The sequence below is a fragment of the Melospiza melodia genome, chromosome 1 (assembly GCF_035770615.1).
Source record: "Melospiza melodia melodia isolate bMelMel2 chromosome 1, bMelMel2.pri, whole genome shotgun sequence".
NCBI lineage: Eukaryota > Metazoa > Chordata > Aves > Passeriformes > Passerellidae > Melospiza > Melospiza melodia.
The window spans coordinates 8,622,819-8,636,560 of NC_086194.1; positions in this window are offsets into that span (position 1 = coordinate 8,622,819).

The window sequence follows — 13,742 nt, forward strand, 5'->3', positions numbered from 1 at the left end:
ACTCAGTTAAATGCACATAATCAGCCATTTGCTGTATCTTTATTTCAAAATAAAGGGAAGTGCCTTGCACCCTATAGTGCTGGTGGCTGCCTCCACTTCCCCATCCAGGCTGTGGCAGGGACATTTCTCCTTGTGGATGGGCTAATGGGGAGGACACAAGTCCCTGCAAAGCCCCCCCATGCCTTCAGCACCAATCCCATCAGAAAGGACCCCGAGGACAGCGGCTGGGGACACTCATGCATGTTTTCTCTAAGTGGGGAGGATGGCAAAATTGGCAAGGGGCCAGCGGGAAGTATTTGTAAACACTTTGTAAATGATCCAATTTTCCTGAGCATCTGTTCACGACTCACTTGCCAGCTCATGGACCCAGTGCTGGTTGCTGAAGTGGCAAAGGCTGGAAAAACCCCAGACTCAAAGCCCAGACTCTGCTGTGACTTCCATCCCATCACCCAAGCAATTAATTGGCAACAGCCTCGCTCTGACAACGCAGGCTCCTCGAAATAATCAAACTCATTGTCAGGAAGGTGCCTCGCCATTATTGCTCCTGAGAACAATGTGCTGCAGCCCACAGACACCTGCAGCTGGCCTCCCATCAGCATCCTTTGCCATGGTGAGGACATGGCCAGCGTTCCTCCTGGAGAGCTGCTCACAGCCTTGGCCGTGCTGGAGCTAGGGCTGACTATGACTAAAACCTAGTTTGGTCCTAGTTAAGCCAGCAGCAGTGAGAGCAAGTGTTTTCCATGGAGGGTTAAATATTACAGCAAGCTTGACACAGTTTTCTAGGTTTTTGGATAAAGACTGAGCTCAGGAATTGGCAGCAGCCTGTCAAGATGAAATGACCTGGTGTAATCTCTGATTTCTGTGTCCTGCTATGCCCTTTCCCACTGAAAGCAATCAACTCTTTTAAAAAATTGCAATATTTTGCAAAAAGGATTTCTTCTTAATAGAACACCTGGAAAGAATGCTTTCTGATTTATTGCACAAGCACGCCCACACACACACATCCAGAAAAGCCCAGCCCAAGGACACCAGACTCCACAGACCTAAATGAATAGTGAGGATCCAATAGATATTTAGAGCTGTGGTCCCAGCTACATCTTCACTTGTTTATTTTTTTCCCCTTTAAATTGGGTTGGAATCACAAGACCAAATCTCCATTTCCAGCATAGATTGGGACCCTCTTTGCAGGCAGGATCTGCAGGCAGGACAGTTTATCAAGGATTTGGAGCAGACTGAAGAAGCAGAAGGGATGTACTGGTTCTTCATCCCATGTTAGTTCAGTCTTACAAAGACCACAAGGTATTTCCTGCTTCTTACTTGGGAATTTCACGTGGAAAATTCCTCAATACTGAAGGATGCAACGATTCTAGGGATGCTTTTCATCCCCACTCTCTTCTCTCTCCAGTAAATTAGTGCTTATGTGGGAAATGAGCTCAGACATTGCCCCGGGGTCAGAGCATCTGCCAGCATTTGGCTAGTCAAGCTCTGCCATCAGTGCCCATCAAATCCTGCTTTCACACCCTGGCCTGGGGTTTTCAGAGGTGATATATTAATATTTTTATTTTTTCCCAGGTGAAGATGACCCCATTCATGGCTCCTAATCCCTTTGTCCTCTTGCTAATAATTAGAGCACTGAGAGGCCGGGGAGCACGCCTGGCATGCCTGGGAAAGAACAACTCTGCTGCCTCAGGGAGGGTTTCTTCAGCCAAAGGAGAAATTGCTAAAATAAGAAAAGGAGAAGAGAAAAAAAGCCAGCAGCCCTTAGACGGGCTGTGTCTGTTCAAGGACAAAATATCCCTCCCTAAAATCCCTGGTACAGGAAGGGAAGGGAACATCTCCATCAGGAGGGAACCACAGAAAAGGGATGGAAGGGAGGAATCACAGCACGTTGGGTGAACAATGCGGGATCTTTGTGGAAACCCAGGGCACTGGGAATATTTCTCTATCTGCTCTGGGGTGCCCTGACCACCAGGGCAGCACTGACTCTGACCCTCATTCATGGAGAAAGTTTCCTAAACTCCAGAATAGACCAGAATCCACAAAAGTGTGAAATAGATTATAGAGAGCAGTGTAGGTGTATCATGTGGTGAGAAATGGAGGTTTTGGGATTTTTAGTATGTTGAGGATGGAAGCAAGATGGAGGGCACAGGGTGTCATCTTGGGTTTCTTCTTCATGCTTCTTCCTTCTTCTTCTTGTGTTTGGGTGGCATTTTGTAATTGGGCAGAAAAGTCCCCATTGCAGCTCTGTGGGATCAGTTATTGGGTTAAAAGGAAAATAATCCAGGTGTCAGTTCTTAATTGGATAGTTTAGCTTTAAAAGACCTTGGAACAAGAGATTGTTGGCCATTTTTGCCGTGCTTTTCCAGTGCACTGAGCCTGGTGTGGACAGCGTGCAAAACTCTAGATAAGATAACAATAAACAAGAACCTGAAGACATAAAAAACCCAGTGCATCTCCCTTTCCTGACACAAAACTGCTCCAGGAGGGTGTCCCCCAACAGGGGAGCCCTCCACCCTGAGGCCCAGAGGCTGAGAAACCAACAGATCTTGTGCTAAAAACTAAAGGTGCTGGAGGCTCAGACTCCACTCGTACATCACATCATCAGAAATCTTTACCTGGATTTAACAGGATGATCTATTTGAACCAAGAGGGGAAATTCTGTTCCTTACCGTATCGCTCAGAAATCCCTGTGAGTTTCTTGCCATGCAGGCTTGTCTGTAAATGAATCCTGGAGTTGAAAACCCAGCCAACCTTCAGAGTGGCCTCATTTCAGTGACTTTTTGGTTTTGGGGGTTACTTTTGGGAGGTGTGGGCTCCCCTAGGTGGGCTCCTTGCTGTGAGGATGTTCCATGGGAATTTGTCACAGCAATGCCATGGAGCTCATTGCCACAGAGGAGCAGTAGTGTCACCTCACCTGCCAAAATCCCCAGATCAAATTTTCTCATCCCCAAAAAAGCCCATTTCAGGCATCTAACATCTAACTGGGATGGGCTTGCAGGACAGACGATGATCATCTCCTCAGACCTCTGCAGCTGGTGCCACGGCTCACACATTCCCACTGCAAAGCTTTTCCTTGAGGCTTTTCTTCACAGAAAAAAAAAAAAAAAAAAAAAAAACAAAAAAAACAAAAAACCAAACAAAAAACAAACAAACAAACAAAAAACCCCCAACCAGTCTTGTGGTTAATGTATCTTGGAAACTTTCAGGCTCATCGGTGCAATTTTTTTCTTCTAGTTGTCATTAACCTGCCTATAGTTGGTTGTGTGTTCTTGATTTAAAACCAATGAAGCTGGAGTGGAAAGCCTGGGTTATTTTTCTTGGGATTCCATAGACCCTAGTCAAGTTCCCAGCAGAATATTCTAACACTGGGAATTAACTGGAGTGTCTTTTCTTGTGCCCAAGCAAGTCAAAGTCTGGTTTCAATGTGTAATAAAAGCAGAATGGTACCTGTGGGATAAAGGGCAAGACACACCTTGAACTGGCATGGTGAAATTATCTGTAAGCACAAAAGGAAGATTATCTGTAAGACTGAAAGGAAATGGCTCATACATATCCAATAAATAAAAATAATGATGTTCTGTTGTTGGGTTATGAAAACAGAGGCAGGAAAAGCCCTTGGCTGGGGAGGTTTTCATACCAAAGAAATTAAAATATCCATTATTTCCAACATAAAGCTACTCAGATTATTCTGCTGGTTCCACACAGTATCACCTGCCTTTGCAGTGAGGTCTAGTTTTGCTCTGGTGTCTGATGACTCCAACTCACCTGTAAAGGTGCAACCCCCTCACAGTGAGCAGGTGCAGCTTCAGCGGATCCCACTGCCCAGAGCCCTGCCCAAGCTGACCTGAATGTTTCCCTGGGTGGGCATGACCGAGAAAGGCTCAGTTTGGTCTGGTCTCCCCTGGGCAGGAGGATCCAGGAGGCAGGAGAGGTGGTCCAGGGCTTTTTAATGCCTTGATAAAATCTCCAAAAGGGATTCAGCAGCAGCACCAGGACACCAGAGAGGGTAATGCTTGTTTCAGCAAGAGGCACTTCCTCCTTCCCTCAATCTCTGTGTCCTTCCTTCCTTCCTTCCTTCCTTCCTTCCTTCCTTCCTTCCTTCCTTCCTTCCTTCCTTCCTTCCTTCCTTCCTTCCTTCCTTCCTTCCTTCCTTCCTTCCTTCCTTCCTTCCTTCCTTCCTTCCTTCCTTCCTTCCTTCCTTCCTTCCTTCCTTCCTTCCTTCCTTCCTTCCTTCCTTCCTTCCTTCCTTCCTTCCTTCCTTCCGCCACTTCCGCCACTTCCGCCACTTCCGCCACTTCCGCCACTTCCGCCACTTCCGCCACTTCCGCCACTTCCGCCACTTCCGCCACTTCCGCCACTTCCGCCACTTCCGCCACTTCCGCCACTTCCTTCCTTCCGCCACTTCCTTCCTTCCGCCACTTCCTTCCTTCCTTCCTTCCGCCACTTCCTTCCTTCCTTCCTTCCGCCACTTCCTTCCTTCCTTCCGCCACTTCCTTCCGCCACTTCCTTCCGCCACTTCCTTCCGCCACTTCCTTCCTTCCGCCACTTCCTTCCTTCCGCCACTTCCTTCCTTCCGCCACTTCCTTCCTTCCTTCCTTCCGCCACTTCCTTCCTTCCGCCACTTCCTTCCTTCCTTCCGCCACTTCCTTCCTTCCTTCCGCCACTTCCTTCCTTCCGCCACTTCCTTCCTTCCTTCCTTCCTTCCTTCCTTCCTTCCTTCCTTCCTTCCTTCCTTCCTTCCTTCCTTCCTTCCTTCCTTCCTTCCTTCCTTCCTTCCTTCCTTCCTTCCTTCCTTCCTTCCTTCCTTCCTTCCTTCCTTCCTTCCGCCACTTCCTTCCTTCCTTCCTTCCTTCCTTCCTTCCTTCCTTCCTTCCTTCCTTCCTTCCTTCCTTCCTTCCTTCCTTCCTTCCTTCCTTCCTTCCTTCCTTCCTTCCTTCCTTCCTTCCTTCCTTCCTTCCTTCCTTCCTTCCTTCCTTCCTTCCTTCCTTCCTTCCTTCCTTCCTTCCTTCCTTCCTTCCTTCCTTCCTTCCTTCCTTCCTTCCTTCCTTCCGCCACTTCCTTCCGCCACTTCCTTCCTTCCTTCCTTCCTTCCTTCCGCCACTTCCTTCCGCCACTTCCTTCCTTCCGCCACTTCCTTCCTTCCTTCCTTCCTTCCTTCCTTCCTTCCTTCCTTCCTTCCTTCCTTCCTTCCTTCCTTCCTTCCTTCCTTCCTTCCTTCCTTCCTTCCGCCACTTCCTTCCTTCCTTCCTTCCTTCCTTCCTTCCTTCCTTCCTTCCTTCCTTCCTTCCTTCCTTCCTTCCTTCCTTCCTTCCTTCCTTCCTTCCTTCCTTCCTTCCTTCCTTCCTTCCTTCCTTCCTTCCTTCCTTCCTTCCTTCCTTCCTTCCTTCCTTCCTTCCTTCCTTCCTTCCTTCCTTCCTTCCTTCCTTCCTTCCTTCCTTCCTTCCTTCCTTCCTTCCTTCCTTCCGCCACTTCCTTCCGCCACTTCCTTCCGCCACTTCCTTCCGCCACTTCCTTCCTTCCTTCCGCCACTTCCTTCCTTCCGCCACTTCCTTCCTTCCTTCCTTCCTTCCTTCCTTCCTTCCTTCCTTCCTTCCTTCCTTCCTTCCTTCCTTCCTTCCTTCCTTCCTTCCTTCCTTCCTTCCTTCCTTCCTTCCTTCCTTCCTTCCTTCCTTCCTTCCTTCCTTCCTTCCTTCCTTCCGCCACTTCCTTCCTTCCGCCACTTCCTTCCTTCCTTCCTTCCTTCCTTCCTTCCTTCCTTCCTTCCTTCCTTCCTTCCTTCCTTCCTTCCTTCCTTCCTTCCTTCCTTCCGCCACTTCCTTCCTTCCTTCCTTCCTTCCTTCCTTCCTTCCTTCCTTCCTTCCTTCCTTCCTTCCTTCCTTCCTTCCTTCCGCCACTTCCTTCCTTCCTTCCTTCCGCCACTTCCTTCCGCCACTTCCTTCCTTCCTTCCGCCACTTCCTTCCTTCCTTCCTTCCTTCCTTCCTTCCTTCCTTCCTTCCTTCCTTCCTTCCTTCCTTCCTTCCTTCCTTCCTTCCTTCCTTCCTTCCTTCCTTCCTTCCTTCCTTCCTTCCTTCCTTCCTTCCTTCCTTCCTTCCTTCCTTCCTTCCTTCCTTCCTTCCTTCCTTCCTTCCTTCCTTCCTTCCTTCCTTCCTTCCTTCCTTCCTTCCGCCACTTCCTTCCTTCCTTCCGCCACTTCCTTCCTTCCTTCCTTCCTTCCTTCCTTCCGCCACTTCCTTCCTTCCGCCACTTCCTTCCTTCCGCCACTTCCTTCCGCCACTTCCTTCCTTCCGCCACTTCCTTCCTTCCGCCACTTCCTTCCTTCCGCCACTTCCTTCCTTCCGCCACTTCCTTCCGCCACTTCCTTCCTTCCGCCACTTCCTTCCTTCCGCCACTTCCTTCCTTCCGCCACTTCCTTCCTTCCGCCACTTCCTTCCTTCCTTCCTTCCTTCCTTCCTTCCTTCCTTCCTTCCTTCCTTCCTTCCTTCCTTCCTTCCTTCCTTCCTTCCTTCCTTCCTTCCTTCCTTCCTTCCTTCCTTCCTTCCTTCCTTCCTTCCTTCCTTCCTTCCTTCCGCCACTTCCTTCCTTCCGCCACTTCCTTCCTTCCTTCCTTCCTTCCTTCCTTCCTTCCTTCCTTCCTTCCTTCCTTCCTTCCTTCCTTCCTTCCTTCCTTCCGCCACTTCCTTCCTTCCTTCCTTCCTTCCTTCCTTCCTTCCTTCCTTCCTTCCTTCCTTCCTTCCTTCCTTCCTTCCTTCCTTCCTTCCTTCCTTCCTTCCTTCCTTCCTTCCTTCCTTCCTTTCCGCCACTTCCTTCCGCCACTTCCTTCCGCCACTTCCTTCCGCCACTTCCTTCCGCCACTTCCTTCCGCCACTTCCTTCCGCCACTTCCTTCCGCCACTTCCTTCCTTCCGCCACTTCCTTCCTTCCTTCCGCCACTTCCTTCCTTCCTTCCTTCCTTCCTTCCTTCCTTCCTTCCTTCCTTCCTTCCTTCCTTCCTTCCTTCCTTCCTTCCTTCCTTCCTTCCTTCCTTCCTTCCTTCCTTCCTTCCTTCCTTCTTCCTTCCTTCCTTCCTTCCTTCTTCCTTCCTTCCTTCCTTCCTTCCTTCCGCCACTTCCTTCCTTCCTTCCGCCACTTCCTTCCGCCACTTCCTTCCGCCACTTCCTTCCCTTCCGCCACTTCCTTCCTTCCGCCACTTCCTTCCTTCCGCCACTTCCTTCCTTCCTTCCGCCACTTCCTCCTTCCCTTCCCTTCCCTTCCCTTCCCTTCCCTTCCCTTCCCTTCCCTTCCTTCCCTTCCCTTCCCTTCCCTTCCTTCCCTTCCCTTCCTTCCCTTCCCTTCCCTTCCCTTCCCTTCCCTTCCCTTCCCTTCCCTTCCCTCCCGCCTCCATTCCTCCCTTTTTCCCCTCCTTTCATCCTCCCATCCCTCCTCCCATCCCTCCCTCCAGCCCTCCCATCCTCCCCGGCTCTTTTCAAAACAGGATCCCCCATTCAGAGGGGATTTCTCCACGCCAGGCCGATCAGGGGGATTAAAGAGCAATTAAACCTGATAAATTATCTGCCTGAAACATTTTTTCAAAGTGGCCACTGTGCTGGAGCAAAGTCCCCGTCGCTTCATTTCCCCTGTGAAGGGGGATCAGCGCAGATCAAGCCGCGCCGAACCCGGTGACCTCCGCCTGTGGCGGGCGGGACGGAGCGAGTGACACCGGCGGGGCTGGGACCCCGGGGAGCGCCGGGGATGCTCCAGGCTCGGGAGGGCAGAGCAGAGAGGGAGCAGCCTGCTTCCTTCCTTTGGGGCTAAACAAACAGAGCTCGCAGAAATCCTTGTCCGAATTTCTTCCCTCCAATCTGATATTCTGCATCTGCTTTCGCGAAGGCTTCAGCTGCCTCTCGCACTTCGGAGATTTTCCAGCTTCTGCTCGGCTGCAGGAGCCAGGGTAGGGGGCTTTGATGGCAATTTGGAGCATCCTCGGTGTGAAAAATCCCAGACCTACCTTGGTCAGCTTAGTGCCCTCGTGTAGACAGCGGGTCTTCTACAGACCTACACCAGCCCTCAGGAGCTTTTCTTCACTGAAAAAGAAAAAAAATGTGTCTTTGGCAAAAAAAACCAAAACAAAAACAAAAACAAAAACAAACAAACAAAAAAAAAAAAAAAAAAACACAACCCAACAAACATACAAAAAAACCCCACAAAATAAAAAAAAAAAAAAAAAACGTCTTGTGGTCAATGTATCTTGAATATTTTCAGGCTCATCAGCGCAATTTTTTTCTTCTATTTGTCACTAACCTGCCTATAGCTGGTTGTGTGTTCTTGACTTAAAACCAATGAAGCCTGAGTGGAAATCCTGGCTGGTTTTTCTTGGATTCCATAGACTCTACTCAAGTTCTCAGTGGAACATTCTTCGACAGACCTACACCAGCCCTCAGGAGCATTCCAAAATGCACTGTGGTTTCTAACTGGGTGTTTTGAGCTACTGTACAACCTCAGGCTGTTTAATCTGTCCTTTCCCTCTGTCCCTCAGCCAAGGGTCCATAAAATTCCTGCTTTTATTTCAGCCCCGTGCTGCTGCACAGCTCAGCTGACACCTGGATCCGTCCCCTCCCAGCTGATTGCCTGTTCTCAGCCACAGCAGAACTGTGCCTGCTCCCATCCTGGGTTTATCAGAGAAAGGGGTTCAGCCCCGTGGAGCACCCAGATTTTGGGTGCTGTGATAAGGAGCAGGATTCAGCCCCTGAGACAAAATCTTTGATTGCTATAGGAAATAATTTCTGATTTCCTATAGCATATTCCCTAGCATTTCTGGCCCTTGCGTTTTTCTGGTTTTCTTTCACACACCTTCACTCCATTCATTAGAATAAGAAAAGATGCCACAAAAAAAAAATCTAATGATGCCAAGTGTCTTATATTAATGAATGTTAATGTTAATGCAATATAGTGACAACCCAAAAACGCATGAAAACAAAACACAGCTCTGTGTGGGAGCACAATACTGAGTACAGCCTTGCAAACTGGGGAAGGAGGGAAAGCAAGGACAAAAATAGTTTCTGATAGACTAAATAATTGAAAATAAGAGTGGGATCGAGGATTGGAGTGCTAGGAATATTCTTGAAGGTGCTAATGCCGTGCTATGCAGCTGTATCCAGATTTCATATCCTTCCTCCATGTGGAAGTCCACTCCTTGCCTCTCAAGTCGTTATTCAAGTTATTCTGAAAGCACTTTGATCAAAACTGGGATGCTCAACTCTTTAAACAACAAATCACTGCTTTTCTCTGGCCTGTCTGCTCTACCAACACCTTGAAAATCTTGGTCAAGTTACCTATGAGCTTGTAAACCCAGAATCAGCACATGGAGAATTCTGCAAAGGCCACATCTAGATAAAGAAAATATTCCTTGCTGTTTGAGCTGATGGACACCTCAAAATATAGGCTGAAATTTTAAAAATGCACTTTATTTGTGTATAGGCTAGCCCCTTCTGCTTTTACTTTCCTGCATGGCCTCACATTAATTACCTGGCTGAAACACCCTGGCAAAGGAAGTGCTGGGACACCATTCCTGCAGGGATTTCAGACACATGTGGATGTGGCACTCAGGGACAAGGTTTAGTGCTGGGTTTGGCAGTGCTGGGCTAACAATGGTTCTGATCTCAGAGGTCTTTTTCCACATGAAGGATTTTATGGTTCTATGATTCTGTGGGCTGAGAATGACTTCAGGTACATGTTCACATGTGAAAGAGAAAGGTGAAGTCACTCACCCAAAGACATGAGAAATTCTGATCTGAAATGGAGATTTCATCCTGGAACTGTTCATCTCTTCCCTTTTCTGGCAGAGATGAAAAATACAAGACATCCATGTCCTGGGAAGCTTTGGCAGTGTTGGCTGAGAGTGCAGATATTCAGGGGACAAAATCACTTGAAAATAAACCTTTCTGCTTAGGGGCATTTGATACCAGAGGGGCCCAGGGCACACAGCATCCACTCCCACCCAAGCCCGTCCATTTTAGGGCATCGTCCCCATGATCACCCCCTCCCTACACAGTCCTTCTGCCCAGAGTGCCTCTCCGGCCCCAACACCCACTACCCAGGTAACATCACAGCATCCTGATGTGTGGCAGCCAGGAAAATCCAGAACTTTCTTTTCATTTCTATCACCTGCACCCACATCTCATCTTCTTCTCCCTCTGCTGGGAAGCATCTCCCCTCCTCATGCCCATGCTCCAGGCAGGGGCTTGCTGGATAACACAGCCATCATCACAATGCTCCTACCATTAGGCATAATAATGCTGCTGGGATTATTTCCCTCCTACTATAAGTGATTCATTAAATTGATTTCACAAGGAATGGCTATTCTGCTCACAGCACCATCCGGAGCACACGAGGAGTGCACGGCGTTATTTACATTTGTTTGCCCGTACCAAGGCTGACTGTAACTCCATAAATATTTATGGCAGCAGTGTGTATCTACAATACCCAGTCAATTCTCAGTGAGTGCTGTGTGCTAGGCTTTCTGCTCTATCCCGTGGTTTTATATAAAACCGATGATGCAGAAAGGTAAGGGAAAAGGAAAAAGACAAATTCCTGGTCCACATGAGCGAGGGGAATCCACACCTCTGGGAGAGCTCCCCAGACAGCGCAGTTTGCAGACGCTTCATGGCACACAAGTCCGTAAGTCAGGGGAGCTGTGACCCGGCTCAGACGGGCTCGGGAGCCGGCTCTGCACAAGCCTGCGAGCCAAGCAGGGATGGATTTACTGTCCTCCAGCACTTGTGGCAGGCACGGTGCCAAGCGGCATCTCCAGCGAGCACGGCTGGGCATTCGCTACCCGGGCTACAGGGGGATATTTACTGAATGACACCAATAAAACCCAAAAAACAAAGCAGGCTAATGTCGCTAATTCCCTCGGACATTTAAATGCACATATTTTAGGAGAGGAGCAGCCTCCCGCACATCCACTCTCACACGTTCTCTCTAAGTACCGAGAACAATGCGGCCGCTGCACTTTGGAGAAGAAAGTGAGAATTGATTTGGGGACTGGAGGTGCCAGGCAGAAGCCGCCGAGCCAAATGTCACAGAGCCCTGGGGCTGCAGGGGAGAGCAGCAGAGGCGGTGTGTGAGCATCCTCTCGGCAGGGGCACGGGGGGACAAAGCTGTCTGCTCAGGGTCACGGCAGCAAGTGCCACCTCACCGACACCTCCCTCAAACGCTGCACGCAGCGAGCATCCGAGCAGCCCGAGCAGAATCGCCCCTGGATCCGCATCCTGGCTTCAAGACTAAGCGCACAGCTCTTGCAGTGCTGAACTGGCAGACCCGGTCCCCTCTCCACCCTCATGGCCACAGCTCTCCTTCCAAACGTCCTTCCCGCAGGACAACTCTCCAGGGCTGCAGGGAAATGTCTCGGCGGCTCCCCTGCGCCGGCAGCAGCCCCGGAGCAAGGGAGGTGTCGCCACTGGCACCTCCCTGTGCCATCGTGGGGGTCACAAATCACTGGGGACGTCCTGAGCACGGACAGTCAGCACCCAAATTCCAAATAGCGCCAAGATCGGCACTTGCATCACTCTTGGGGTTGTTTGCATCCCTCTTGGCCGTGTAAAAGACACTTTTCATCCCTAACGAAAGCAGGGCTGCGTGTCCTTTCCCTGCTGCCCTGCAGGAACGGCCCCAGCAGGGCAGGGCTGGTTTGAGAGGCGAGGGGAGCGTTCCGTGCCCACCCAGAGGGGCAGGGCAGGCAGAGGGCACGCAGGGAGGATGCGGCCACCTCTGTCGGCGCTGACCCCCGAGCCCCGGCCCCTGTCCGTGCCTGAGGCCAGGCAGGGTGCCGCCTTTGTGGGGAGGCGAGGGGAAGTGCCCTCGCATCCCTCACGCTGACTCGCCTTCACCAGGGACCTTAATTCAGCAAAAACCGCAGCCGTCACGGATGGATGGGGAAGAGGGGAAGGGAGGGTTGGGGGTGATCGCTCCGGCAGCCCTTTCCCTTTCCATGGCTGTGCCCCGCTTCCTGCAAACAGACGGCGGCAGCAGCCTCGGGGAGGGGGCACAATCTCCTTCCCCAAGCCCCAGCACCCTCCTGCATCCCACCGCCCTCCTGAGCCCTGGAGGGGCCGCTTCCCTCGCTGCGATGTTTCCTCCTGTATGACACAGGGAATGCGAGGGTTTAGGCGATGAAGGGAGGGGTTTTACCCCTTCGCATCCACTCCTTTTGACAGCTGAAAGGTGCCTGTGTGGCACCAGGGGCTGCTGGAGCCCCGTGGCCTCTTCCAGCCCCGGCCCCCAGCATCGACCCCTTCCTCGCCCCCTCCGCCTCCCTTGGGCAGCTCTTCTCTCCCCCAGGTTTGGGGAGGCTCCAGCGCCGCTTTCGCTGCGAGGTGGAAAGATAGCTCCTTTAATCTCACCCCTAACCCCATGACCTTCCTCCTTAAGGAGCTTTTCCCCTTCATGTCACTGCTTTTTAAAGCCTCCTTTACAAATAAAAGCAATTTCCTTTTGGAACTGTAGCTATGACATGGGGAGATGCGCTTTTTTTTTTTTTTTTTTTTGACAATAAAGGGGTAAGAATGGGGGGCCAGCTTCTTTTTGGTGTTTGTATTCGGCAGGGTCTGTTTGTTTTGATACTTTACATAAGACTGTAAACACCAGGCGAGTTAAAAGCTTTAATTAAAAAAAGGTGGTGAGCTGGGGAAGGGAAGAAAAAGGGGGGAAAAAGCCTTTCAATGGATACAGTGACTTAGGGAAGCAGCCCCAGACAGACAAGATAAATATAGCCCGGAATCCAAGAAAACTAGAGGACAAAAAAAAAATAAGAATATGACGGCATCAACCCACAAAACGCAGCAGCTCAGCGCTGTGGCACCGCGCACGATGGGCTGAAAGCGCCCTCGCCCTTTTAGCGCCCGTAAAAATCCCTGCGGGCAAGGCAAGGGAGGTGACAGCCTTGTCCCCAGCACCCCACACCCTGGCTTTGAAGTTCCTGGGGGGGTATTTGGCTGTTCTCACGGGCGGGTCCGTGGTGAGCCCCGCGATTCGCCTGAGCAGAGCCGGGCGCTGGGCTCCGGCTCGCCGGGATGGAGCCGCTGATCCCGTCGGGAAAACCTCCAAAACCTCTCGGGATACCCGAGGAGGGCACGGCCCCATCCCTGCAGCTGCCGGGCCCTTGGAGGGGCTCTCGGGGTGAGGGAGGGACAGCAGGACAGGTGAGGGACAGAACCTGCAGCGGGTCCGGGCACAGAACCGGACACTGTGACAGAACCGGGATCTGCAACAGCCACGGGGAAGGGAAACGGCAGGAGGGAAAGTAGGGAAAAGAGAGAGGGAAGGAAGGGAAAAATAGAAGGAAGGGAAAAATAGGAAGAGGAAGGAAGGAAGGAAGGAAGGAAGGAAGGAAGGAAGGAAGGAAGGAAGGAAGGAAGGAAGGAAGGAAGGAAGGAAGGAAGGAAGGAAGGAAGAAGGAAAGGAAGGAAGGAAGGAAGGAAGGAAGGAAGGAAGGAAGGAAGGAAGGAAGGAAGGAAGGAAGGAAGGAAGGAAGGAAGGTTGCCCATCGCAGACCATGCCAGCCCTCCCCACTCCTGTTCCCTGGCACAGAATGGGTGCTGTGGCTGTGCAGCAGAGCCCTCTCCCCCCCGGACCCCTGGCCCAGCCTCCCCCGTCGAACTCCCGCTTTTCCCCGCTTTTCCAGGCCCGGCGGCGCGGAGGGACACACGGAGGGGGTCGGGGTCCCACAGCGGGGCGGGAAGCTGCCAAGGACGAGGACGGACGGGGCA